The 26,862-nt window shown below is 45.6% G+C and overlaps 1 protein-coding gene and 1 pseudogene across 1 annotated transcript in view; one reads left to right on the forward strand and one right to left on the reverse strand.

Annotated features, from left to right (window-relative positions):
- The window catches only part of LOC122939172 (gastrula zinc finger protein XlCGF26.1-like), a 1,061,774-nt gene that overhangs the window by 990,824 nt on the left and 44,088 nt on the right, over positions 1-26,862 (reverse strand). The window lies entirely within an intron of this gene.
- Positions 1-26,862, forward strand: part of LOC122938193 — a 108,986-nt pseudogene that overhangs the window by 67,637 nt on the left and 14,487 nt on the right.

Genomic DNA, 26,862 nt, shown 5'->3' on the forward strand with positions numbered 1-26,862 from the left:
AAAATTGCTTCCCTATTTGAGCTCTCAGAAGATCCTGGCAGGCAGTGTGGAGCATCTGAAGGCTTGAGTCCTCATGTTCAGGACTCGTATCTGTCCAAGAGTCTCTCCTGGAGGAAAAGGGGAGGAGCTTTATGAGAACATGAGTGGTAAGAGCCAATATGTATATACATTCATTGACCAAAAATCCTGCATCAAGAAGGAGATGTTGGGATTAAACTTTCCCAGTGTGACTGTAATGATGATAAATGTAAGGGGTCCCAATATTACAGAAATGGAGACATTTATTGGTGAAAATTGTCCAATTCCAAGGAGGGTTTAGGACCCTGTTAGGCTGACTCTAGCCGGGATCCAAGATGAGATACGGCCTCTAGCCGGGATCCAAGATGAGATACGGCCTCTAGCCGGGATCCAAGATGAGATACGGCCTCTAGCCGGGATCCAAGATGAGATACGGCCTCTAGCCGGGATCCAAGATGAGATACGGCCTCTAGCCGGGATCCAAGATGACATACGGCCTCTAGCCGGGATCCAAGATGACATACGGCCTCTAGCCGGGATCCAAGATGACATACGGCCTCTAGCCGGGATCCAAGATGACATACGGCCTCTAGCCGGGATCCAAGATGACATACGGCCTCTAGCCGGGATCCAAGATGACATACGGCCTCTAGCCGGGATCCAAGATGACATACGGCCTCTAGCCGGGATCCAAGATGAGATACGGCCTCTAGCCGGGATCCAAGATGAGATACGGCCTCTAGCCGGGATCCAAGATGAGATACGGCCTCTAGCCGGGATCCAAGATGAGATACGGCCTCTAGCCCCGATCCAAGATGAGATACGGCCTCTAGCCCCGATCCAAGATGAGATACGGCCTCTAGCCCCGATCCAAGATGAGATACGGCCTCTAGCCCCGATCCAAGATGAGATGCGGCCTCTAGCCCCGATCCAAGATGAGATACGGCCTCTAGCCCCGATCCAAGATGAGATACGGCCTCTAGCCCCGATCCAAGATGAGATACGGCCTCTAGCCCCGATCCAAGATGAGATACGGCCTCTAGCCCCGATCCAAGATGAGATACGGCCTCTAGCCCCGATGCAAGATAGATGAGATACGGTTGGGCAAGGAGACATACATGTTGTCGGGTATTTATTTCACATAAGATATGATTTCATATTTTTATGAAAAAAATAAAAAAATGAAAAATTTAATTGGCGGACATATAAACGCCAGTTCTTTTATTGATGAGATCTAAAGTTAATTTGTGCAGCTAATGAAACAGGGTGCAATTAATTATACAAAATATAATTTATTATAAATACAAGTAGAAAACATGGCATACAAATACAAAGATAATATCAAAATTGACCATAAGATGGTGCTCCACCGTTTACAGGCTGACTTAAGTACAATATAATACTACTTCCTTTTATCAAATTACCGATTAATATACTGGTAATCAAAATATTATAATGCAACAACAACAACAAAAAAAACAATAGAAATGAATCTGTGGAAAATCCCTTATGCTCAATCAGAGAATATGGCAGTAAGAGACACCTTATAAATACGCCCGTTGACCTAACTACGGATAATAAAATCCGATCAGAGATTTCACTCTGATAGCAATATTACAGAAATTCTAATGATGTGCACGTTCATTAAAATTTCCCATAAAATTATTGTTTTAACACTATAGACCCACTAATAATGGGGTCTCAACTATATGCCAATTGGAGCGATTTATAATTACTGCAAGTAAAATAGATCATACATTACCCCTGGCTTTGGGATAAAGAGCTTTTAGAAGGGACCCAGCTTTCCAAGATTCAGATCTATCCCGTCCTGTGGTATGTTCCTGGTGTGTGAAGTGATGCTGATGTATCAATTCCCAAGTGTTCTCCCTGAAGAAGTTCCAAGTGATGTTTGGCTCCAGTCCTCTTTGTCTCAAGTGATTTTTCAAGTGATCTTCGTTCTTTCTGCATCTCCAAAAACTGCCTTAGATATCCTCATCCTTATCTATGCCCATCCCCTCTTGGATTAGGGATTTCCAATTAGATAAGGTGGGTGTTACGTATGGTAATCATGGAGATGATGTCATTTAATTGGCATTCCTTCTGCCCATCTACCACTTGATGGCACTGTTGTATCATATAGCAATTTTTAGAATTAACATATATATCCGGCTTTATTACACCTCTTAACCTTTGGTCTCTCCCAACTTAAATCAATTAGGAGGTATTCTTTCTGACACTTTAGGATCACTTTCCCAGACACCATGGATCCATTTTGACAGTTAACAGACCATCTTATTTATGGTCAGATAAGAGAACCATAAACTTCTAGCTTTTGCCCTGGTTTGTATACACCTAATTGTCACAGCTATTTGAATAATGATGTTTGAAATACCCTCAGCTCCTCTGAATAGACCCTTCTTAAGAGAAGAAAACAACAACTTGCTATATCCCCTCAATGAGATACAATACAAAAAGATACATTAATAATGTTTGGTTATAATACATTAATATTGCATAGTATATATGAATCATTAACAAGTTCAAACGCTAAATAAATGCACACAGGAATATATATATATATATATATATATATATATATATATATATATATATATATATATATATATATACGAATAGATATCTATTCCACACCAGATGTGTTTTATGGACGTCTCTTATCAGATGGTTTAGTCATGCAACACCCATTGTTCCTCAGACTGATATGTTTAGAGAAACCAGTGTTTTTAAGCAATAACCTCTCTTGACCCCGGTATTTGAGACAGTCTATGTGAGACCCATTACATTCTCTTAAGATACCACATCTGTTGGCAATAACTTTTAAAACAATATACATTATAGGCCAGTGACCATCATGAATTCCTCTGGCTTATTCCAACAGAGAGTTTGGCCTCTTAAAGGTAATGTGAATCTCCATTTTGGTTCTAATATTGTCAGACCTTAATGTGCAGATATAAATATGCCCGACAATGTGAAACTCGAAAAAGTAGAATATCGTGCAAAAGTTCATTTATTTCAGTAATGCAGCTTAAAATTAGAATATTGTGAAAAGGTTGAATATTCTCGGCTCAAAGTGTCACCCTCTAGTCAGCTAATTAATCCATACCCCCTGAGCAAAGGGGACCTGAGATTGTGACTTTGGGGTTTCTTAAAGCTGTAAGCCATAATCATCCAAATTATAACAAAGCCTTGAATTATCTCGCTTTGCCTGTAATGAGTCTCCTATATTAGTTTCACCTTTTAAGTTACATTACTGAAATAAATGAACTTTGCACGATATTCAAACTTTTCAAGTTTCACCTGAAGATGTTTGGTATCCTAGGGTACATTTGCCCACAGATGTTACAGATGCTCCTGTAGATCCTGCACACTCATAGGTTGCTGAAGATCGCATTTCAGATGTTCCCATAAATGCTTTATAGGCAATAAAATAGGAAACCTTCCTGGGGAAGCCTCGCTGTGCGCAGGCGAGCATATCCAGCTGAAAAGTGCTATGAGAAAGAACACATGTGGCGGCAGGATGTGCTGCACATATCCCTGAGCTGTTAGTGCCCCTCGGAACACTACTAGGGGTCACCGACTGTCGTATGCGATGGCTCCCACCATCATCACACCAGCAGTTAGGGCAGTATGTCTCTCCATAGCAAAGGATTGAAGCGCTTGCCAGGATACCTCCATACTGGATCCCAAAGAAGGACTAGAATTGTCACTAAAGATAATACGGTTCCAGTCTGTAGTAGTCCAGGTTTCCCAATTAGGACATCCTTGCAAACAAAGATTACAGTAGCTGACTGTCAATGACAGGACACATAATGGACGCCATGATGTCAGATTTCCTTCTGCTGAATGTCTGTCTGAAAAAGGTCTGGGCAGACATTAAGGGGCCACCTGTGTCTAGGTGGTGGACAACAAAACTATGGGAGCTGCTCATTCTTGTTGGTAGATCACACGATCCTCTCTACTGGTAGTCTGTCTGGGCTGTCCGGAGCTTGTTAACGCTACCTGCACTAACATTACCACTGCGCCCAACATTTCCTAAAAGTCAGAACAGCCTAGATCAGTGGTGGCGAACCTATGGTGCTGGTTCCAGGGGCAGCACTCAGAGCCCTCTCTGTGAGCACCCTCTGCCCAGTGACTTTTCAAAAACCTGGGATTAGAGATCCTGGTCTTCTTTATAGAAAGAGATATCATCATCAGTTCCATAGTTTGGACAATTTTCTCTTGATCTTTTGTAGAAAAGGGTCGGCACTGCTGAAGTATGTGCGGTGCACGAGTCGATGGGAAGGCGTCCCAAAACTTACAATAAAGAAGAAGAGACCGGCACTCGCGATGATTATATGATGCTGTGGTTTATTCAGTCACATATTATGGAGCATAGTGACGCGTTTCAGCACAACACGTGCTTTCCTCAGAATGAGTGCCGGTCTCCTCTTCTTTATTGTAATTTTCTCTTGATGTCAGAATCCACTCCAATTCTGGATTTTTGGAGAATTGTTGGATCGTGAACATTAGGAAATCGGATTTCTCTCCAGACACCAGGAAGATTTTTCTTGACAAACACTCATTTCTGCCAATTCTCAAATATGAGATGATACAGGGGAAAATATCAGTCTTCTGGAGAAAGAGACACTGCTTATTAAAGGAAGCTATGGACATCTTGGGGTTAATGACCTTCTGCATCTCCACAGTTCTTTGGAGCCAGTTTCACTTCTGTTCTCTACAGAAATTGATTCTTACTGCCTCAACCAAACAATTCTTCTTCCCAGAGTTAGAGCAAATCCACAGGCCTTTTATTTTAGCTGTTTTTCCAGCACCTAAGGTAATACCGTTTTGAGATAGGTAGAGAAATGGTTCCAGTACAAGGCTCACCTTTAGTGGTTGTGCTACCTTTAGGCACAACTCTAGTAGAAGCTCATCAAGATGTATAATGGAATCCCAGTTGGTGGTGGACCTGCAGCCACTGAGGGAAATCTTCTTATCAGAGAGAGATACCTGGAGTCCCCAAGAAGTTGCAAGTTTTCAAAGAGTAAAAGGATTTTTCCCACGGTGCAAAGGAGCCAACCACGGTCCAGATGTTAATGGTAAGAAAGAAGATCTTTATTGCAGGTTTACGCAATAAAGTAAACCTGCAATAAAGATCTTTTTTCTTACCATTAACATCTGGACCGTGGTTGGCTCCTTTGCACCGTGGGAAAAATCCTTTTATCCAGAGTGGAAGACAGGCTTTACTTTCGTGGACTTTCCCAGAAAACCTGTAATGAAGGATTCTTTGGAATGTAAGTCCCTATGGATACCAGCAAAAAGGGGTGAGGTGCTCAGGAATAGAATATGGGCCTAGCATGCTCATTTCCTCCTTGTCCTTTTTATTCCAGCCGTCCTGAAGAATATATGGTTAAAAGCAACCAGTGTCATTCAAATTACTTAATTCTGTCCAAAGCACAGCTGGTTCCCGATCCTGAAGTATTTATTTCTGGAAGACCCAGAACCTCTTTATCTAAGATAAAATATTGTTCTTCTCCAGGGCCCTCTTCTGTATCGAAAGGTCCAGATGCAGAGAGGGGAATCCTGAAAATTCAGGGACTGTCAGAGTAATATCTACCTTACAGCGGAGTCCCAAGGAAGTTACCTCACCAGTTTACAGGGAGGTTTCAAGAGATTTTGCTCCTGGTACGATTCTAAATGTTCGGTTCCTTTTCAGGCTACTTTCACATTAGCGTCAGGCTGTTCCGGTGGGCATATTTAGGACTTTGATTAGGGTTGCTCTCAGAGGTGTCCTGCTCTTTCCCTAGTTTCCAGGCCTTATTTCCTCACCCCTGTCCCTCCTATGCTCGGTCTGGTGGCCCCCTCTTCCCCCCCCCCCCCCTTCCCCACAAACACCGAAGTGTTACAGGATATGCTAATGGCATTAGACCCAGGAGCCTAAAGGTACAGATCTCATCCCTGGGTTGTTTTCTGGACCTTCCCCTTGCAGACTATAGATGGATCAAAATGTTCATTAAAGCTACATCCTGGATCAGACCAGCCCTAAAACAGTCCATTCCTCTTTGGGACCTAACTTCAGGGGTCTCTGCGATATTCTTGAGGAGTTGAGTTTGAAATTCTTGTCCCTTAAAGCTGTTTTCCCGGATGCCATTACCTTGGCCCGTAGGGTCGGGAAATTACAGCCCCTTTGCATCAGTGAGTCTTACCTCAAAGATTTCAATAAGATCATAAAAGTGTATCCGACCTTTCTCCCTAAAATTGCCTCAGCTTTTCACCTTAACCAAGAGATGTTTTTTCCATCTTTTCAATGCATCCCCTCACAACGGTGATTCCACATCTTAGATGTCAAAAGATTAATAGGAAATATTTTGATGCCCTTGAGATCCTGGAGATCAGATCCAAATCTGTTCATACAGTTCTCAGGAAGGAACAAGGGGAAGAAGGTCTGAGAGACCACCTTGGCGAGGTGGTTGAAGACTGCAATCCAATAATTCTGTAATTTGCAAAGAGTTCCTGGTCCAGATGGAATTAAAGCCACTCACACCAGGGACATTTTAGTTCCATGGTCAGAGAGAGCAGAGGCATCTACTGATCAGATCTGCAGAGCAGCGCCTCGGGGAAGCTTTATTACAGACTGGGCATCTAATACAATCGGGAGTTAATCCTTGAGAGATTTGACCCCTTCTCCTCCAACCACATGCTTATCTGGTATCGCTCCATGTGGTGTCATTGGTAATGAGTAAATACATATTTAGTTGCATCCATCCTGGTGTAGTATTTCAGAAAACACTGGAGGGAGATGGTGAGAGGAGCCTTGTAACCTCTCTGTGTTCCTGTCCCTGCAGAAGACTAGAAGGGCAATCTCCATGTGGTGCTGTCATGTAGGCCTCCAGAGAAACCAGTCGCTGGTAGAATTCCTACTTAATTTGTGGGCTGATCCCTTTTTAAGGAGGTTATCCAGCCTAATTATTTAACAGACCCCCTTCAGAGCGGCTGGGTTCATACTTGCCTGATCCCTGCTGGTGGGTTCCAGCGCCATCGATACATGGGCACCTCTGCAGATCCCGGGTCTCTGAGAATCAATATCCAGTTGATAGGGCAGGGGAGCACCTGCCACCCATGCAGTACGTCACTCAATCATGTGCCACATTGGTCACAGGTCACCACTGCTGCCAGTCCTTGGCTGCAGCAGTTGCTCCCAACCCCCCAACTATCTCCACCCCCCACCCCCTGTCAACAGTGTGTTGATTTCCACAGACAAAGCACCTGCAGAGTCAACAGTGGAGCAATGAAGCCAGAACACAGAGGCAGGGACCAAGTAAGTATGAACTCCTCCGGGGGTCCGCCTCTCTGAAGGGGTCTATTACACAAGTTTAAAGTTGGATAACTCTTTTAATGATTTTTTTTGTAGGCATCTAAAACATTCCACTCAACTTGTCCGACTGTCCTGTAATTCACAATATTTGTTTCACACATTTTGAATCAGGATGAAGATCTGAACAATATGAATGGTACAGAGACAGATGTGAGGGGAGATGAGGAATACAAGGAGGAGATCCCTACAGAGACAGACGTGAGGGGCGATGAGGAATACAAGGAGGAGATCCCTACAGATAAAAGTCCAGGTGAGTAGTGACCACTAAATGAAGCAGAGATGAGTCTGTAACCATAATGACCCTGAAGTGGACTTCCCCAGGTCCAAACAGTGTCCTCCAGTACTCAGATACCCCCAGGACTTACAGTAAGGCCAAACTGTGTAATACAAAGCACATATCACAGCACTAGCAGGTAAGAAGAAAGCCATGAGATAGGAGCTTATCATTAGATGACTGGACCAGGATGGGTATGGTAATCACACAATGGAACAGACGGATGATGGGGGTTATATGGTGAACGGAGGATTGAACAGACAATAAGTGGCCCTGACTGGATCTTTCCTTAGATCTGTCCTTACATGCTGACCCTAATACCAGACATCACTGTCCCTTGAGACATGCCTATGAAAAATCCTAATCTCTAAGGGTCCATTCACACGTCCGTATAAATGTGTCTGCACCCGTTCCGCAATTCTGCGGAACGGGTGCGGACCCATTCATTCTTTATGTGGACCGAATGGATGCCGAGAGCACACTATGTACGCAACGCATCCGCTTTTCCGGATAGCGTTCCGGAAAAAAATAGAACGTGTCCTATTCTTGTCCACAGCTGCAGACAAAAATATGCTGTTGTATGGGAGTGTCGGCCGGGTGTATTGCGGATCCGCAATACACCACGGACGTGTGAATGGACCCTAAAACAGAGAACAGGAGGACACTAAGACCCAACCCAAAGTGAGCAGAGCTGAACTAGAATCAAGGCAGGACAGACTGAAACATGGAACATCCCCTCCCCCCAACCGCACACAGACTACAAGAATCAGAGGTAAAGACTGGACCGACCATAAGAACAAAACTACACGGATGAAGAAAACTAGGAGAGATACTAGAAAATAAAAGGATTACTGGACTGAAAGGCACAGAGCTTACACTATAACCAGCAGCCCCTGCAGAAACTAGGACTATTTACAGCGAGGCTAACCAGTCAGGAGCTCCTCTCCAAACAAGGTGAGCTACAGAAGAGAGGTCGGCTGAGCAAGAGATCAGCTACTGTATAATACATAGCAACTGCCCCAACATACTAGTAGACAGGAGAAGAGGAAGCAGTAGGAGTGTTCCCGCTGATCCTAGCCCATTACACTAAGGTGGTAACGATTCCTCTGCGCTGTGACTCTCCAGGCCTTGCTCAGTAATATCAGGGTGACAGGTCTCTTCCATGAATCTCCTGGACGTGTCCTGGTGTCCCTCTGCGCAGCATTTCACAGGCCTCATGTCACATACACTCTGGACTGCACTGGATTCTGGTGTCCAAATTACGAATGTGCAAGGTGTCACCAGGTGTCGTCCATACAGGCCCCGGGTACCTTCTGGCTTCATCTGAAAAATTGTGATTATTGGGCTGCCATACCTCTAATAGGGGGTAGGTTTCCTGGCCCTCCTGACACCTCTGTTGCATACAATGACTTATTGTTATAATGCTAGAGTCAATTATTTAATTTTTCAGTTGGCTTGCTTCTTCTTTCCTAAGGTTATTTCTGCCTTCAACAACTGGTGTATAGTCCGTTCAGGTTCTCAGTTGAGTTGATCAAAATAGATTAAACTTGATGAACCTGTGTCCTCTCTTAAGGCAATGTAACTATGAGTTTCTCACACCGGTTTCTTTTGCTATGGTTGATTTCTGAGATATAACACAAACAGGTCCCACATCACAGCATCTGTATTGGTTATGGACTTTGCCCCTTCTCATTGCTTCTGCTGTAACATTGCCATCAATTGCTGTATGCTGTTCATGGACGGGGGCAGCGTCTCCTCCTCCTCCTGACGCCGGGCAAAGAATCTTTTTCACAGTATTCTGTTAGATCACAGATGCCCAACTTGCGGCCCTCCAACTGTTGCAAAACTACAACTCCCAGCATGCCTGTATAGCCTTCAGCTATTCGGGCATGCTGTGAGTTGTAGCCTTGCAACAGCTGGAGGGCCGCAGATTGAGCCTCCCTGTGTTAGATGATTGATCTCTAGGATGTGAGAAACCTGTGCATATGATTGCCTGACTCTTTCCTGTTGTAACAGCTCTGTTCTTGTCTCACCCTTCTATATACAGTCCTGATCAAAAGTTTAAGACCACTTGAAAAATGGCAAACAATCCTATTTAGCACGGCTGGATCTTAACAAGGTTCCAAGTGGAGCTTCAACATGCAACAAGAAGAAATGGGAGTGAGACAAAACATTTTTTGAGCATTCAATTTAATGAAAACAACGAATAAACTGAAACAGGATGTTTTTCAGCTGATCAAAAGTTTAGGACCACACCTCCAAAAAAAAAACTAAACCCCCCCAAAACAGAAATCCAACTTCGAAACATGAACTCAGTAATGAGTAGCTCAGCCGTTATTGTTTCGGCATGCTTGATGCAAGCGTTTCCATGAGGTGAGTGGGAACATTTCTCCAAGTGGTGAAGACGGCCGCACGAAGGCCATCTACTGTCTGGAACTGTTTTTGTAAACTTCCCTTGCCATCCATCCCCAAATGTTCTCAATTGGATTTAGATCAGGGGAACACGCAGGATGGGCCAAAAGAGTGATGTTATTCTCCTGGAAGAAGTCCCTTGTCCTGCGGGCATTGTGTACTGTAGCCTTGTCCTGTTACCACACAGACGAGGGCCCTCAGTCATGAGGAATACTCTCTGCAACATCTGGACATAGCCAGCGGCCGTTTGACGCCCCTGCTCCATTGTTCCACTGAAGGAAAAAGCACCCCAGACCATTATGGCGCCCCCTCCACTGTGGCGCGTAGAAAACATCTCGGGTGGGATCTGCTTGTCATGCCAGGAACGTTGGAAACCATCAGGACCGTCAAGGTTACATTTTTTCTCAGAGAATACAACTTTCTTCCACCTTTGAATGTCCCATGTTTGGTGCTCTCTTGCAGTTCTGTTATGCTGATTTCTAGCGGTGCTGTTGGTCATCGCTGTCCTGTGAAGTTTCGGTCGTCAGTGCGGCGCGTGCCTGTGGGGAAGTTTCAGCGTGGGATACGATTTAAACTGCACTTTCCTTTAATAAGGCGTTTTCTAAACTATGCGTCTAAATAACAGGTGGGGGGGGGGCACACTTTAAGAGGAAACACTCAGTGGGATAGTGATGATACACTTTATTATATAAAAAATATTTATGAACATACCCCTAAAACATACATAAAATATGGTACATCAATAGATATGAACCAAGTAGGTGCACACTCAATGAAAATACAATACAACCGCCATGTGGCTGTTAATGGAAATTTCTGTTGTTATTCACAATCGGCGATGCTGTCCACAAAAATATCCAGCAAATGTCCAGCAACTATTGTCAGTTGAAATAAATTGTGTCCCACAAGTGTAAAGAACTGATCTATACGTTTACGTCCACTAGCCCACCAAGCTGTAAATGGGCCAGTTCAGTCCAGTGCGCTTCTGGTATACTGCCCGTGGTTGTGAGCTCAATACCGCTTTCATATAATAATATTTATGCTCCAAAACGAGCCCGGTCTTACCCGTCTCCGCTGCTGTAGCGTCGGTCCAGGAGGCCGCACACCCGCAGCGTCCCACGTGGTGTGCTTCTGCCTGTACGCTGCGTCCCACGTGACCTGGTAACCAAGGGGACCGGATGCAAGCTCGTATGACGTCAGTCTTGTGCGCCCACTTTCAATCAGTGCTGCTTTATCTGCGTCTCTTTCTTTCCTTGCCGGCTTTGTTCCTTTTCTTTAATATAAGGTGGATCAACGCTCACTCTAGACAACCGCCAGGCGCGTTTCGGGGTCTCAAGCCCCTTCCTCAGTGGCCTACTGAGTGAACGGATCCTCACTCTTTATATGTGGTCAACTCCACCCACCATCCTCCATATTGCTTTAGCTCTTTCTACTATGTGGGGTGGATTTGCCTTTGATGAACCGGATTCATATCCTTATAAGTACCTTTTAATCATACATTTTAGCAATTCATGTTTAAAATACATTAAGACAATAAATAAATATACCCTACATATTTAGCATTCTCTTAAAATTAAGTGCTGGAGAAGGCTACAAGGTCACACACAAAAAAACGCATCGAAACCGCAATAATATTCCCCGCGTTTTCAATGCGTTTTTTCCTTCTTCGATAAAATTTTGCTATCATATAGGGGGATGACCAGCCAAAAAAACTCTTATTTTTCACCGAACATACATGGGAAAATTCATTGACTTTTTTGGTTGAGAGGAGATTCATTGATACATTGCTAAAATGTATGATTAAAAGGTACTTATAAGGATATGAATCCGGTTCATCAAAGGTAAATTTTTTCACTTGGTCCTGAGGGTGGGACCAGGGGGTGTGCACCTTATTCATATAGGAAGGGGGTGAGCCGCTGTATTTCTTATATTTTCATTTTCTAAACTATATCTCCTTTGAAGCGCGGACCTGGACTCTGGTTTATGGATTGCATGTGATAAGGAGGTTGGACTGCTGCTTAGTTTGCGGCTTTGACACATAGAACTATTTATTTCTCCTTGAGCAGTTCTGTGGCGTTCAAGGAGACGAGGTCTTTGAAGAATTTTTTTGTTTTTAAAGCCCTTCAGTCTCAGATGCCGTCTGATGGTTATGGGGCTGCAGTCAGCACCAGTAAGGGCCTTAACCCCTTAAGGACACAGCCCTATTTCACCTTAAGGACCAGGCCATTTTTTGCAAATCTGACCAGTGTCCCTTTAAGTGCTGATAACTTTAAAACGCTTTGACTTACCCAGGCCGTTCTGAGATTGTTTTTTCGTCACATATTGTACTTCATGACACTGCTAAAATTGGGTCAAAAAAGTTATTTTTTTGCATAAAAAAATACCATATTTACCAAAAATTTTGAAAAATTTGCAAATTTCAAAGTTCCAGTTTCTCTACTTCTGTAATACATAGTAATACCCCCAAAAATTGTGATGACTTTACATTCCCCATATGTCTACTTCATGTTTGAATTATTTTGGGAATGATATTTTATTTTTTAGGGATGTTATAAGGCTTAGAAGTTTAGAAGCAAATCTTGAAATTTTTCAGAAATTTACAAAAACTCAATTTTTAGGGACCAGTTCAGGTCTCGAGTCACTTTGCGAGGCTTACATAATAGAAACCACCCAAAAATGACCCCATCTAAGAAACTACACCCCTCAAGGTATTCAAAACTGATTTTGAATACGTTGTTAACCCTTTAGGTGTTGCACAAGAGTTATTGGCAAATGGGGAGGAAATTTGAGAATTTTATTTTTTTTGTCTAATTTTTCATTTTAACCCATTTTTTCCACTAACAAAGCAAGGGTTAACAGCCAAACAAGACGGTATCTTTATTGCCCTGACTCTGCCGTTTACAGAAACACCCAATATGTGGCCATAAACTACTGTACGGCCACACAGCGGGGCGTAGAGTGAAAGGTGCGCCGTTTGGTTTTTGGAAGGCTGATTTTTATGGACTGGTTTATTTACACCATGTCCCATTTGAAGCCCCCTGATGCACCCCTAGAGGAGAAACTCCCTAAAAGTGACCCCATCTAAGAAACTACACCCCTCAAGGTATTCAAAACTGATTTTACATACGTCGTTAACCCTTTAGGTGTTGCACAAGAGTTATTGGCAAATGGCGATGAAATTTGAGAATTTCATTTTTTTGCCTAATTTTCCATTTTAACCCATTTTTTCCACTAACAAAGCAAGGGTTAACAGCCAAACAAGACTGTATCTTTATTGCCCTGACTCTGCTGTTTACAGAAACACCCCATATGTGGTCGTAAACTACTGTACGGCCACACAGCGGGGCGTAGAGTGAAAGGTGCGCCGTTTGTTTTTTGGAGGGCTGATTTTTATGGACCGGTTTTTTGACACCAAGTCCCATTTGAAGCCCCCCTGATGCACCCCCAGATTATAAACTCCATAAAAGTGACCCCATCTAAGAAACTACACCCCTCAAGGTATTCAAAACGGATTTTACAAACTTTGTTAACCCTTTAGGTGTTGCACAAGATTTAATGGAAAATAGAGATACAATTTCAAAATTTCACTTTTTTGGCAGATTTTCCATTTTAATATTTTTTCCAGTTACAAAGCAAGGGTTAACAGCCAAACAAAACTCATTATTTATGGCCCTGATTCTGTAGTTTACAGAAACACCCCATATGTGGTCGTAAACCGCTGTACGGGCACACGGCAGGGCGCAGAAGGAAAGGAATGCCATACGGTTTTTGGAAGGCAGGTTTTGCTGGACTGTTTTTTTTTACACCATGTCCCATTTGAAGCCCCCCTGATGCACCCCTAGAGTAGAAACTCCAAAAAAGTGACCCCATTTTAGAAACTACGGGATAGGGTGGCAGTTTTGTTGGTACTAGTTTAGGGTACATATGATTTTTGGTTGCTCTATATTACACTTTTTGTGCGGCAAGGTAACAAGAAATAGCTTTTTTGGCAGCGTTTTTTTTTTTTTGTTATTTACAACATTCATCTGACAGGTTAGCTCATGTGGTAATTTTATAGAGCAGGTTGTCACGGACGCGGCGATAGCTAATATGTATACAATTTTTTTTATTTATGTACGTTTTATACAACCAAAACATTGTTTAGTGTCTCCATAGTCTAAGAGCCATAGTTTTTTCAGTTTTTGGGTGATTATCTTAAGTAGGGTCTCATTTTTTGCGGGACGAGATGACGGTTTGATTGTTACAATTTTGGCGTACATGCGACTTTTTTGATCACTTTTATTACCTTTTTTTGGGAAGTAAGGTGGACAAAATTTCAATTTCATCATAGTTTTTTATTTTTTATTTTTATGGCGTTCACCGTTCGGGTAAAGTAACATGACCGTTTTATAGATCAGTTCGTTACGGACGCGGCGATACCAAACATGTGTAGGGAATTATATTTTTTTAATTTTTAATCAGTGATAAATGTGTTTTTTGCTTTTTACCTTTTTTTCACATTTTTTTTTTACCCAGACCCACTTGGTTCTTGAAGATCCAGTGGGTCTGATGTCTGTATAATACAGTACTGTACTCTATATAGGGCTCTGTACTGTATTTTACTTACACTGAACAGATCTATGCTTTCAGCACAGATCTGTTCAGCACCATGGACAGCAGGACGCCTGAGCAGGCGTCCTGTTGCCATGGGAACCTTCCCCGTCTGCTCAGAACTGCGCAGACGGGGAAGGGTAAGGACGGGGCTCTGGGGGCTCTCTCCCTCTCCATCGGGGGGCTGCAAAGGCACTGCAGCCCCCCGATCGGAGAGGGAGGGAGCTCCCTCTTACTGTTAACTTTTTCCATACAGCGGTCCGTACGGACCGCTGTATGGAAAGGGTTAAACGGCTGACATCGCATCACCGATGTCAGCCGTTTATACCAGGGTGCCAGCAATGTGCTGGCACCCTGGTATACCCACTGTACACCAACGATTACGCAATAGGAGGCGGGCGGGGGATCGCGATCCCGCCTGCCGCACCGCCCGCGTCCCGCACCGCCCGCAACACCCCCCCTGCACCTCCCACCGGGCTAAAATCATTCAGAGGTGCAGGGGGGGTGATAAATATATATTTTCGCCACACTAAAGTTTCTGATCGCCGCGGTCAGGGACCGCAGCGATCAGAAACTGCAGAAAGCGCAACAAACCGCAGGTCTGAATTGACCTGCGGTTTGTTGCGATCGCGGACATGGGGGGGGGTCACTGGACCCCCCCGCGCATTTAGCCGAGGTGCCTGCTCAATGATTTGAGCAGGCACCTTGTTCCGATCACAGCCGGCCGCACGGCAGTGATCGGAACAACACATGACGTACCGGTACGTCATGTGTCCTTAAGGACTCGGGAAACATGCCGTACCGATACGTCATGTGTCCTTAAGGGGTTAATTTGGGTCGAGGTTCGTCCAGTGTCTTGCCGGACAGCCAATTTTTTTGGGTTTCCACTTGACTTTTTTGTTCCATAACCCTCAGGATCATTTAAGAAATTCCAAATGACCTCAGCAGTGATGGCGCGCTGTAAGAGACCCTGCTTATGCAGTTCAACAAACCGACCACGTTCAAAAAGGAAGAGTTTTTTTTGCCTTTGCCATCACAACGTGTGACTACTTGACAGAAAATGACAATGAAGCCACATCTTTGCACAGATTTGGCCCTTTAAAGGCATGTGGTCCTAAAATTTGGATCAGCTGAAAAACAGCCCGTTTCAATGTAATAGTTATTTTTAATTGAATGCTCAAAAAAAAATTCTCACTCTCATTTCTTCTTGTTGTATGTGGAAGCTCTACTTGGAACCTTGTTAACATCCAACAATGTAAAATATGATTTTTTTTGCCATTTTTCAAGTGGTCTTAAACTTTTGATCAGGACTGTACTTAGGGCCATTGTGTTTTTAGGTGTGGGGTCACATCACACAATTGGACAGCCCCCTCTAGCCGCTCGTCAGTTATGAATTTTGATAGCTGCCTTCAATAATTTTCAAAAATAATAAAAACAATGTTTTGTTCTTAGTAGATGACTGTACTGGGAGCTTGGAGAAACATCTAATATCTACATATTATAATGCAGATGACCCATGTGTCATATCAGATACATATGAAGAGCGTGCCATTATCCCAGATGTACCCTCAGACCTTCACAGCAAAAATCCTCATCCTTTAAAACAAGTCCAATCTTCTAATTCATCACCTACTCTTACTCAGAATGAAACTCGCAGGAAACGTTCTGGAACCCAAAGAGCTCAGAAAAAGCCGTATTCATGCTCAGAATGTGGCAAATGTTTTACTTGGAAATCAGGCCTTCTTCAACATCAAAGACATCACACAGGTGAGAAGCTGTATTCTTGTTCAGACTGTGGGAAATGTTATATTAACAAATCACATCTTGAAAACCATCAGCGAATTCACACAGGAGAGAAGCCATTTTCATGTTCAGAATGTGGAAAATGTTTTACTAGAAAAGCACATCTTCAAGACCATCAGAGAACTCACACAGGAGAAAAGCCGTTTTCATGTTCAGAATGTAGGAAAATCTTTTACTGATAAATCAAGTCTTGACAGCCATCATAGAATTCACACAGGAGATAAGCTGTTTATGTGTTCAGAATGTGGAAAATCCTTTACTAAAAAGTCAGTTCTTCTTCTACATCAAAGAAGTCACACAGGAGAGAAGCCGTATTCATGTTCAGAATGTGGAAAATCTTTTACTCAGAAATCACGTCTTCACAGCCACCAGAAACTTCACACAGGGGACAAGATGTATTCATGTTCAGAATGTAGGAAATCTTTTACTGAGAAATCATCTCTTAAGAGCCATCAGAAAATTCACACAGGAGATAAGCCGTTTTCGTGCTCAGAATGTGGAAAATGTTTTACTAGAAAAACACATCTTGAAAAACATCAGAGAATTCACACAGGAGTGAAGCCGTTTTCATGTTCAGAGTGTGAAAAATGTTTTACTACAAAAACACATCTTACAAACCATCAGAGAATTCACACAGGAGTGAAGCCGTTTTCATGTTCAGAGTGTGAAAAATGTTTTACTACAAAAACACATCTTCAAAACCACCAGAGAATTCACACAGGGGACAAGCCGTATTCATGTTCAGAATGTAGGAAAACTTTTACTGAGAAATCATCTCTTAAGAGCCATCATAAAATTCACACAGGAGATAAGCTGTTTTCGTGCTCAGAATGTGCAAAATGCTTTACTAGAAAAACACATCTTGAAAAACATCAGATAATTCACACAGGAGAGAAGCCGTTTTCGTGTTCACAATGTGCAAAATGCTTTACTAGAAAGTCAATTCTTCTTCTACATCAAAGAAGTCACACAGGAGAGAAGCCATATTCATGTTCAGAATGTGGCAAATGTTATACTGAGAAATCAAGTCTAAATAGACATCAGAGAAGTCACACAGGAGAGAAGCCGTATTCATGTTCAGAATGTGGAAAATGTTTTACTCGGAAATCATCTCTTGATAAGCATCAGAGAATTCACACCAGGAACAACCAATTCTGAATCCTTCCTGTAAAATATGCCATGAATTTCCACATTTTTTCTTGGTATCATTTATAGCGAGAAGACTCAGCTTTGTTATAAAAATATTGCATATATATTGAAGCAGGAATTAAAAAAAAATATCAGTATATTCAGAAGTGTAGTTACAGCTGTTATAATTGTAGATCTTAAAGGGGTTGTGCAAGAATGAGGGGGCTTTGGCAAACTCCCCCACTTTACTGGATCTGTAAAGGGAAGATTACTTACCTGCTTCCTGGCGCTGGCTCTCCGCTCCATCTCTTCAAAGCCTGCAATGCTCGGCTGGGCTCATCTGGTTTGACATTGCCACAGCCGACACTGGCCGCGGCATAGTCCGGATCCCCTTGTGTCATGTGACTATTTGCCATGACGTAAAGGAAACCAGTAACCATGATCGTCCTTGAATTATATAATGGACATATTGGAAATATTTCAGAGGATAGGTCGTCAGTTAAAAAAATGTCAGAAAACCCTTTTCACTACTTCAGTCTTGGGTTTACTACCTGGGTTATGAAGTAATGAACATTCCCAGACCCTTTGGACTCATTTGCAGGTAATGTTAAGGGACATCTGAGGAATAATTATACCCTTAATCCCAGACTCTGTGCCCCCTTCACATTAGTAATGCCCTCTGTACCCCCTCTATAGTAGTAATGCCCTCTGTGCCCCCTCCATAGTAGTAATGCCCTCTGTGCCCCCCTCCATAGTAGTAATGCCCTCTGTGCCCCCCTCCATAGTAGTAATGCCCTCTGTGCCCCCCTCCATAGTAGTAATGCCCTCTGTGCCCCCCTCCATAGTAGTAATGCCCCCTGTGCCCCCCTCCATAGTAGTAATGCCCTCTGTGCCCCCCTCCATAGTAGTAATGCCCTCTGTGCCCCCCTCCATAGTAGTAATGCCCTCTGTGCCCCCCTCCATAGTAGTAATGCCCTCTGTGCCCCCCTCCATAGTAGTAATGCCCTCTGTGGCCCCCTCCATAGTAGTAATGCCCTCTGTGCCCCCTCTGTATTTAAAAAAAAAACCCACAGTAATTACTCACCTTGTCCCGTTCCTGAAGCTCACCTACCTCTCTTCCCTTCAGGAACAAATTGCTCTGCAGCAGAGTGTGGGTGGAGGTTATGCTGATTTCTAGGCTGCAGGCCCCACCCACACAGGCCGGCAGTGCAACCTGTGCCTGCAGGCTGAATGGTGGAGCGGGGAGAAGTCTTCCTTCTTCACCATTCTGTGCGCCGCCGGCCTGAGGGAGGGGAGGAGCGCGGGGAGCTGAGCGGTGAGTGACAGGACCCAGCTCCCTGCGCTCCAGCAATGAGCGCTTCTGTCTGTATTGATGGAAGTGCTCATTGCTTCTGGCACCCCCCTTCCCCCTTAGTACGCCTCTGAGTGTTATTGTTAATGAGGCTCTGTCAGCATGACCAACCGTATTAAACCAAGCAGAGTAGACGGCTTTTTCACAGAACAACCAACTTAGTCTTCGGTTCTTGCAATCAGTCAGCTGTAAAAGGTGCAGACGTTCTTCTGCTCAGTATGAAGAGAAGAAACAAACAAAAATGGTGTCGGGACTCGTTAAACTGTGGATCGTTTCAAAGAAGGAAAATGGGGGGCTCTGGCTTCTCCACTTGAGATAAATATCTGTGCTCATCAAAAATAGTCCACTGCCCCTTCAACTCTCCCCTTTTTCCGGAAAATGTACCTCATGTAACTCCTGGTGCTCAGACGCAGTGTGTGCCGGGTTTGGGCAGTCATGTGGGCACTAAGCAGCAGATGGGAAAGATGACTCAGCGGCAGGACTTGCAGTCCCCAATCCACCAGCTAAGTCCTTCTACTCATTCACCTGGCACTAGAGGAAAAGGTTTGCTGAATTAGGAGAGCACTGGACCTATAGGCATCTCAGCGCTGTACGGCCACTTCTGGCTCCTGGGTCCAGAAAGTATTTGAGACTGAGGTTTTGGGTGGGCGGTAGGCCGTAGATTGGCAGATGGTTAATACAACCCAGTTTAAATATGAATTGGGTCCTCTAGGCCCATGAAAGTTTTCTGGCATGCGAAAGAGTCCCGAAAGAGAGCTCTGGCCAATGGATGAGGAAGGAATGACTTGTACAAGCAGGAGATCTCTAACTTCTAGGAGTTAGCTGTGGGCCTTTTGGTTGGAATAACCAGTAAAGGTGCAATGGTGCTGTCACGGTGGGGAGTGAGGGAAACCCCCCATCGTGCGGTGTCAAAGGGTAAAGGGGATCAGCCTGGCCAAAAAGGAGTGATAAGGGAGCAGGTCACCTCCTACAGCGTCCCTAATCCTCTCCCTGACTCCTCACTGTATGAGCGGACCCCAAAGGTAGGACGACTCATACTCAGGATTCCTAGAAACCCTAAGTCGCCCTGGTAATCCCTCACTAAGGAGCAGGGGAGAGACAACCTGTTCATCCTGAACACTGAAGAACAGGAGTCTCTCTCTGAGGCCAGGCTGCCAGGAGAGGGGAACACATACAGCATATGGAGATGGCAGGTAAGTGAAACCAGTAACACACTTACCTGCCACGGACACACTGACTGGAACCCGTGCACAAGTGCTGCTGTCCACACCAACATTAAGTACACAGCACAAACCACAACCACACAGGGACCCAGGACACCCATAGCTGCAATACATGTGAGACAGGGGAATGTCTTAAAAACATGCTGGAAACCAAACACTACCAGACATGTAACACCAAAAATAGACATACAAACCCCCTGATCAAAACCCACTCCATACACAAAGGGACAGGAAGGGAAGGAGACACCGTGATAACATAGAACATCTATGACCACAAGGGTGGCCCTCACTGGACAGATAGTAAAGCCAGAGCTTAACTCCAGCACACACCAAGGCTGGAGTACAACTCAGCTACAGGCTTCCAGCAGAGGCTAAAAAGCCCAAGCAGCCGCACACACACCCACATAAACCCAGTGTTAACAAAACACCAGGAAGGGAGTTAACCCTTCCAACACCAGACAAGGGAAGGAAGCCACTTAAAGGGAAAGTGCACACACAAGCATAGAAAGCTACACGTTTCCGCAGGCAACAACATGCGTGGCAACCATCTCACGGCAATCACCCAGAAGGCCGAGACACTGCCACCGCATGCACACACAGCAACACGTTGCCGCGGACAACCGCAAGTGTAGCAACAGTGTCACAGCGCACACCATAGGTTGTGACAGGTGCCTCCGTTCTTAGAAAGACAGAGTTCAGTGGATGGGGTAATGTAAGAGGAAGCACCCGCACCATGTCAGTCACCAGTGAGAATGTGGGTGGCTGTAGTGGAGGTAGCAGCAGCACTGTCCGCACCAGCCGTCCGGCCTGTAGTAACAGGTCACAGCTCTCCCTCACCTCTGGTAGGTGGCCGCATGTTACAGCATAGAAAAAGGATGACTGTGGATGGGACTGCTTACTCATCTCAGTCACAGCAGGACAATGCTTGTCCATCATGTTCCACACTGTACTGCTGCTGCCACTACTACTACCCCTACACAGCTGTGCATCTCCAGTCTTGTCCGTCAGGTTCCACACTGTGCAGCTGCCACTTCTACTCCCCCCACATGTCCTCTCTTGTCCATCATGTTCCAAACTGTTGCTGCTGCTTCCCCTCTACACAACCAGACATCTACTGCCTTGTCCAGTAGAGATATCAGTCGGACTTGGTTCCTCAGTAGGCCTCCATTAGGGCTTCAGAGTGGCTGCTCAGGCTGCTGCGTCAGCAAAGGCATTACCCCCTGCCTCGTAAGTTTGTACCTTGAAGATCACTATCCCAAGAGACTCTACGTTTTTAATGGGTTTATCTGATGATTCCACAAAGTCTCTGCTCTTCCAGATAGGACCATAGTCTTCTGCCACCCCAAAGACCTACCTGCAGTGTGTGTATGTATTAGCTGTCGGAACTTGAGCCATTGTACATATTGCAGTGAATACCTTTAGCTATGCTTTCTATGCTAAGCAGGAGGGTAGGGTAGTGACTGCCTACCCAGTCCATGGACTTCCTTCATGGTGGTACCAGGATCCATCTACCAAAAATTCTAAGTTAGGGATTGGAGTTTCTCCAGCTCCTGCTTTTCAATTTTCAGCAATTCAATACAATAATGCTGATTATCTGGTCATCTAACCCAGACCTTGTCTGATGGTTCTTCCTGACGGCGTTGGCAGTGCCACCTCGTACTGTGTCCACCTGGAGATATGTTTGGTCCTCATTTCCTAGACTACTACTACTTATGAAATTTGGATGGTCAGCGGCTGGTCCAGGACTATGTCAGTCGTCTTGTATTTCGGTGTGGCTGCTGCGGTTACATCTCTCACATGTGAAGGAGAAGCCCTATTGAGTCTGGATGTTAGGAGTAGTAACCTAACAGTCGGAGGTTTCTCCATGGAGCTCGGTTATTACCTCTTGTCCACGTATTGTAGTCAGGTAAAGCTGAGGCTGGAGCTGAAAGTCTGTCCTGTCCTGTCCGTGTCAGTAGACCTTGTTGTCCCCATGAGGTCAGAGCCTTGTACAGAACCTGCAGCTAGAGGCACTGGGGGTCCATTCCCAGCAGGAGCCCACACGGCCCTTAGTGATATACTGTGGTGGGTACTGGCACTCTGCATATGGCGTCCCTTCTGTCTGGGGTCTCTGGGAGATACTGCAGAAGTTGTGTTGTAGGGTAATGTGGTCTTCACACCCCCAGAACCTGGGACATTTCTTCTGAGAAAGCGAATTGGTGACATTGCTGCAGCCTGAGGTCGGCTGGTCCAGCAATTAGTGACCGGTCTCCTCCAGGGGCAGTAAGAAAAAACCTCTGGCCACGTCAACCACTGGAGAACAAGAAGAAGTCGGTGGCACTTGGTGAAGTAGGTGTGGGGGTTCTGTACATCACAGACCATCTTGTTCACCTCCCTAAGGTCATGGACCATGCTACACTGCTGCGGTTCCCCTGGGATCAGCTTTTCCTTCACAGAGAATAGTGGGGGCTCCACGGTGACCTGCACCCCCTCATTGCTCTGATTTCCTTGCACTGTGTCCCCTGTTACTGGTTCAGGGCTGATGGCTCCTGGTTTACCTGTTACTGGTGCTGTCTGGTTTGGGCTTTATTGGCAATGGGGCGACCGACAGAAGGACAACATCAGCCTTAGGCCCCTTGGTTCGGGCAAATTATGGCTAATGAGCCCTCGTCAGCAATAACCTGCCATTGTAAATGTGCCATCGATTACCGGATAACGGAGCACAACGCGCGGATTGTTTCTCATGACGCCTAAATCCTTTTTAGCGGCAGCAGATCCTGCTGTACAAAGAGCAAGAAATGGTTCTGTATGGAGACGAAGAGCAACATTGCCGATCACTGCTGCCCGTACTGTGGAGGAGATCGCTGCACGTAAAGGGGTCTCCTCCACTGACCAGCAGGCGGTTTCTGTCCGGCCGCCTCTAGCCATGTTTCCCGTGCTGCAGCCGCATCTCCCGCCCGTCCCCATTATAATGAATGGGGCCGGGCCAGACTTCCGGAAGCACACGTGTGCGAGCGTTAGTCCGGATCCGGCAGACTGTCCCCCCCAGAAACGGGCAAACCTAACACTAGTGTGAAAGAAGCGACCGGCGGGTGAGGACTATACCAATGAGGGGACGGGGGGGACACTGCACCATGTGATCAGCTCCTCCTGTATCACACAACAGAGGATTAGATACACAGCTCAGCAGGCAGTATCACACAGGATAGGATTAGATACACAGCTCAGCAGACAGTATCACACAGGATAGGATTAGATACACAGCTCAGCAGACTGTATCACACAGAATAGGATTAGATACACAGCTCAGCAGACAGTATCACACAGGATAGGATTAGATACACCAGCTCAGCAGACAGTATCACACGGGATAGGATTAGATACACAGCTCAGCAGACAGTATCACACAGGAGAGGATTAGATACACAGCTCAGCAGACAGTATCACACAGGAGAGGATTAGATACACAGCTCAGCAGACAGTATCACACAGGATAGGATTAGATACACAGCTCAGCAGGGAGTATCACACAGGAGAGGATTAGATACACAGCGCAGCAGACAGTATCACACAGGATAGGATTAGATACACAGCTCAGCAGACAGTATCACACGGGATAGGATTAGATACACAGCTCAGCAGGCAGTATCACACAGGATAGGATTAGATACACGGCTCAGCAGACAGTATCACACAGGAGAGGATTAGATACACAGCTCAGCAGACAGTATCACACAGGAGAGGATTAGATACACAGCACAGCAGACAGTATCACACAGGAGAGGATTAGATACACAGCTCAGCAGACAGTATCACACAGGGTAGGATTAGATACACAGCTCAGCAGGCAGTATCACACAGGAGGGGATTAGATACACAGCTCAGCAGACAGTATCACACAGCAGAGGATTAGATACACAGCTCAGCAGACAGTATCACACGGGATAGGATTAGATACACAGCTCAGCAGACAGTATCACACGGGATAGGATTAGATACACAGCTCAGCAGACAGTATCACACGGGATAGGATTAGATACACAGCTCAGCAGACAGTATCACACAGGATAGGATTAGATAAACAGCTCAGCAGACAGTATCACACAGGATAGGATTAGATACACGGCTCAGCAGACAGTATCACACAGGAGAGGATTAGATACACAGCTCAGCAGACAGTATCACACAGGATAGGATTAGATACACAGCTCAGCAGACAGTATCACACAGGATAGGATTAGATACACAGCTCAGCAGGCAGTATCACACAGGATAGGATTAGATACACAGCTCAGCAGACAGTATCACACGGGATAGGATTAGATACACAGCTCAGCAGACGGTATCACACGGGATAGGATTAGATACACAGCTCAGCAGACGGTATCACACAGGATAGGATTAGATACACAGCTCAGCAGACGGTATCACACAGGATAGGATTAGATAAACAGCTCAGCAGACAGTATCACACAGGAGAGGATTAGATACACAGCTCAGCAGACAGTATCACACAGGATAGGATTAGATACACAGCTCAGCAGGCAGTATCACACAGGATAGGATTAGATACACAGCTCAGCAGACAGTATCACACAGGATAGGATTAGATACACAGCTCAGCAGACAGTATCACACAGGATAGGATTAGATACACAGCTCAGCAGACAGTATCACACAGGATAGGATTAGATACACGGCTCAGTAGACAGTATCACACGGGATAGGATTAGATACACGGCTCAGCAGACAGTATAACACAGGATAGGATTAGATACACAGCTCAGCAGACAGTATCACACAGGAGAAGCTGTGATCCAGGCTCAGCAGGCTGTATCTCACATGAGAGGCTTAGATACGGCTGTGCTGGCCGCTCCCAGTGTTTGGGGCTCTGGAGATGGTGAGGGAAGCGCCTGTGGCCCTCAGCGATGTGAGGAGAGGAGCAGGAGCCATGTGTGGGTGTACTAACATGGCCGCCGGAGGTGTAGGGGCGGCGGGGCTAGTGCTGACTGACCAGTGTGCCGGGCGGGGCCAGCCCTGTGACGTCACACCGCAAAGCATGCTGGGAGTAGAAAACTCCAGGAACCTGAGGGAAAGAGGAAGTTCTGCTGGAAACGTCCTGTAAAGAGGCTCTGATGTCCGGACAGCGGGAGGGAGAGCCCCGGCATGAGGAGCAGGTACCGGGGAGCCGGGGGCCGCAGGCAGTAGTGCAGTGTGTGATGTCTGTCACAGCTGGTGCTTCAGTAGTGCAGTGTATTGGGGCAGTTGACGCTTCAGTAGTGCAGTGTATTGGGGCAGTTGACGCTTCAGTAGTGCAGTGTATTGTGGCAGTTGATGCTTCAGTAGTGCAGTGTATTGTGGCAGTTGACGCTTCAGTAGTGCAGTGTATTGGGGCAGTTGACGCTTCAGTAGTGCAGTGTATTCTGGCAGTTGACGCTTCAGTGGTGCAGTGTATTCTGGCAGTTGACGCTTCAGTAGTGCAGTGTATTGTGGCAGTTGATGCTTCAGTAGTGCAGTGTATTTTGCCAGTTGACGCTTCAGTAGTGCAGTGTATTGTTGCAGTTGACGCTTCAGTAGTGCAGTGTATTGTGGCAGTTGACGCTTCAGTAGTGCAGTGTATTGTGGCAGTTGACGCTTCAGTAGTGCAGTGTATTGTGGCAGTTGACGCTTCAGTAGTGCAGTGTATTGTGGCAGTTGACGCTTCAGTAGTGCAGTGTATTGTGGCAGTTGACGCTTCAGTAGTGCAGTGTATTGTGGCAGTTGACGCTTCAGTAGTGCAGTGTATTGTGGCAGTTGACGCTTCAGTGGTGCAGTGTATTGGGGCAGTTGACGCTTCAGTGGTGCAGTGTATTGGGGCAGTTGACGCTTCAGTGGTGCAGTGTATTGTGGCAGTTGACGCTTCAGTGGTGCAGTGTATTGGGGCAGTTGACGCTTCAGTGGTGCAGTGTATTGTGGCAGTTGACGCTTCAGTAGTGCAGTGTATTGTGGCAGTTGACGCTTCAGTGGTGCAGTGTATTGCGGCAGTTGACGCTTCAGTGGTGCAGTGTATTGCGGCAGTTGACGCTTCAGTGGTGCAGTGTATTGCGGCAGTCGACGCTTCAGTAGTGCAGTGTATTGGGGCAGTTGATGCTTCAGTAGTGCAGTGTATGATGTCTGTGGCAGTTGACGCTTCAGTGGTGCAGTGTATTGCGGCAGTTGACGCTTCAGTGGTGCAGTGTATTGTGGCAGTTGACGCTTCAGTGGTGCAGTGTATTGCGGCAGTTGACGCTTCAGTGGTGCAGTGTATTGCGGCAGTCGACGCTTCAGTAGTGCAGTGTATTCTGGCAGTCGATGCTTCAGTAGTGCAGTGTATTCTGTCAGTCACAGGCCGCACTGACATCCTGCGCATGCGCTGCTCTCCTGACGTCGGGGACACTGAAGTCTCTGCCGGAGAGGGACCTGGGAGGCGTCCACCAGTGTCTCCAGCAGTGGTCGTCATCTCCCATAGACGTCCATGTTATGAGGATGTATCCCAGCAGTGATACCAGTATAAGTGTCACATGACCACTGTGGCCATGATGGTTTACATTACTGGTATCACCACTGCGGCCAGTGTCAGGGCGCACCATACTTTACACTGCTGTCACCTCAAACATGGAGGAACTGCCCTGACGAGATCTTCCAGTCATCAGTCCAGACAATAGAGAGAAGACCTCATCTCCTGATTTCT

This window comes from Bufo gargarizans, chromosome 5 (assembly GCF_014858855.1).
Source record: "Bufo gargarizans isolate SCDJY-AF-19 chromosome 5, ASM1485885v1, whole genome shotgun sequence".
NCBI classification, from domain to species: Eukaryota; Metazoa; Chordata; class Amphibia; order Anura; family Bufonidae; genus Bufo; species Bufo gargarizans.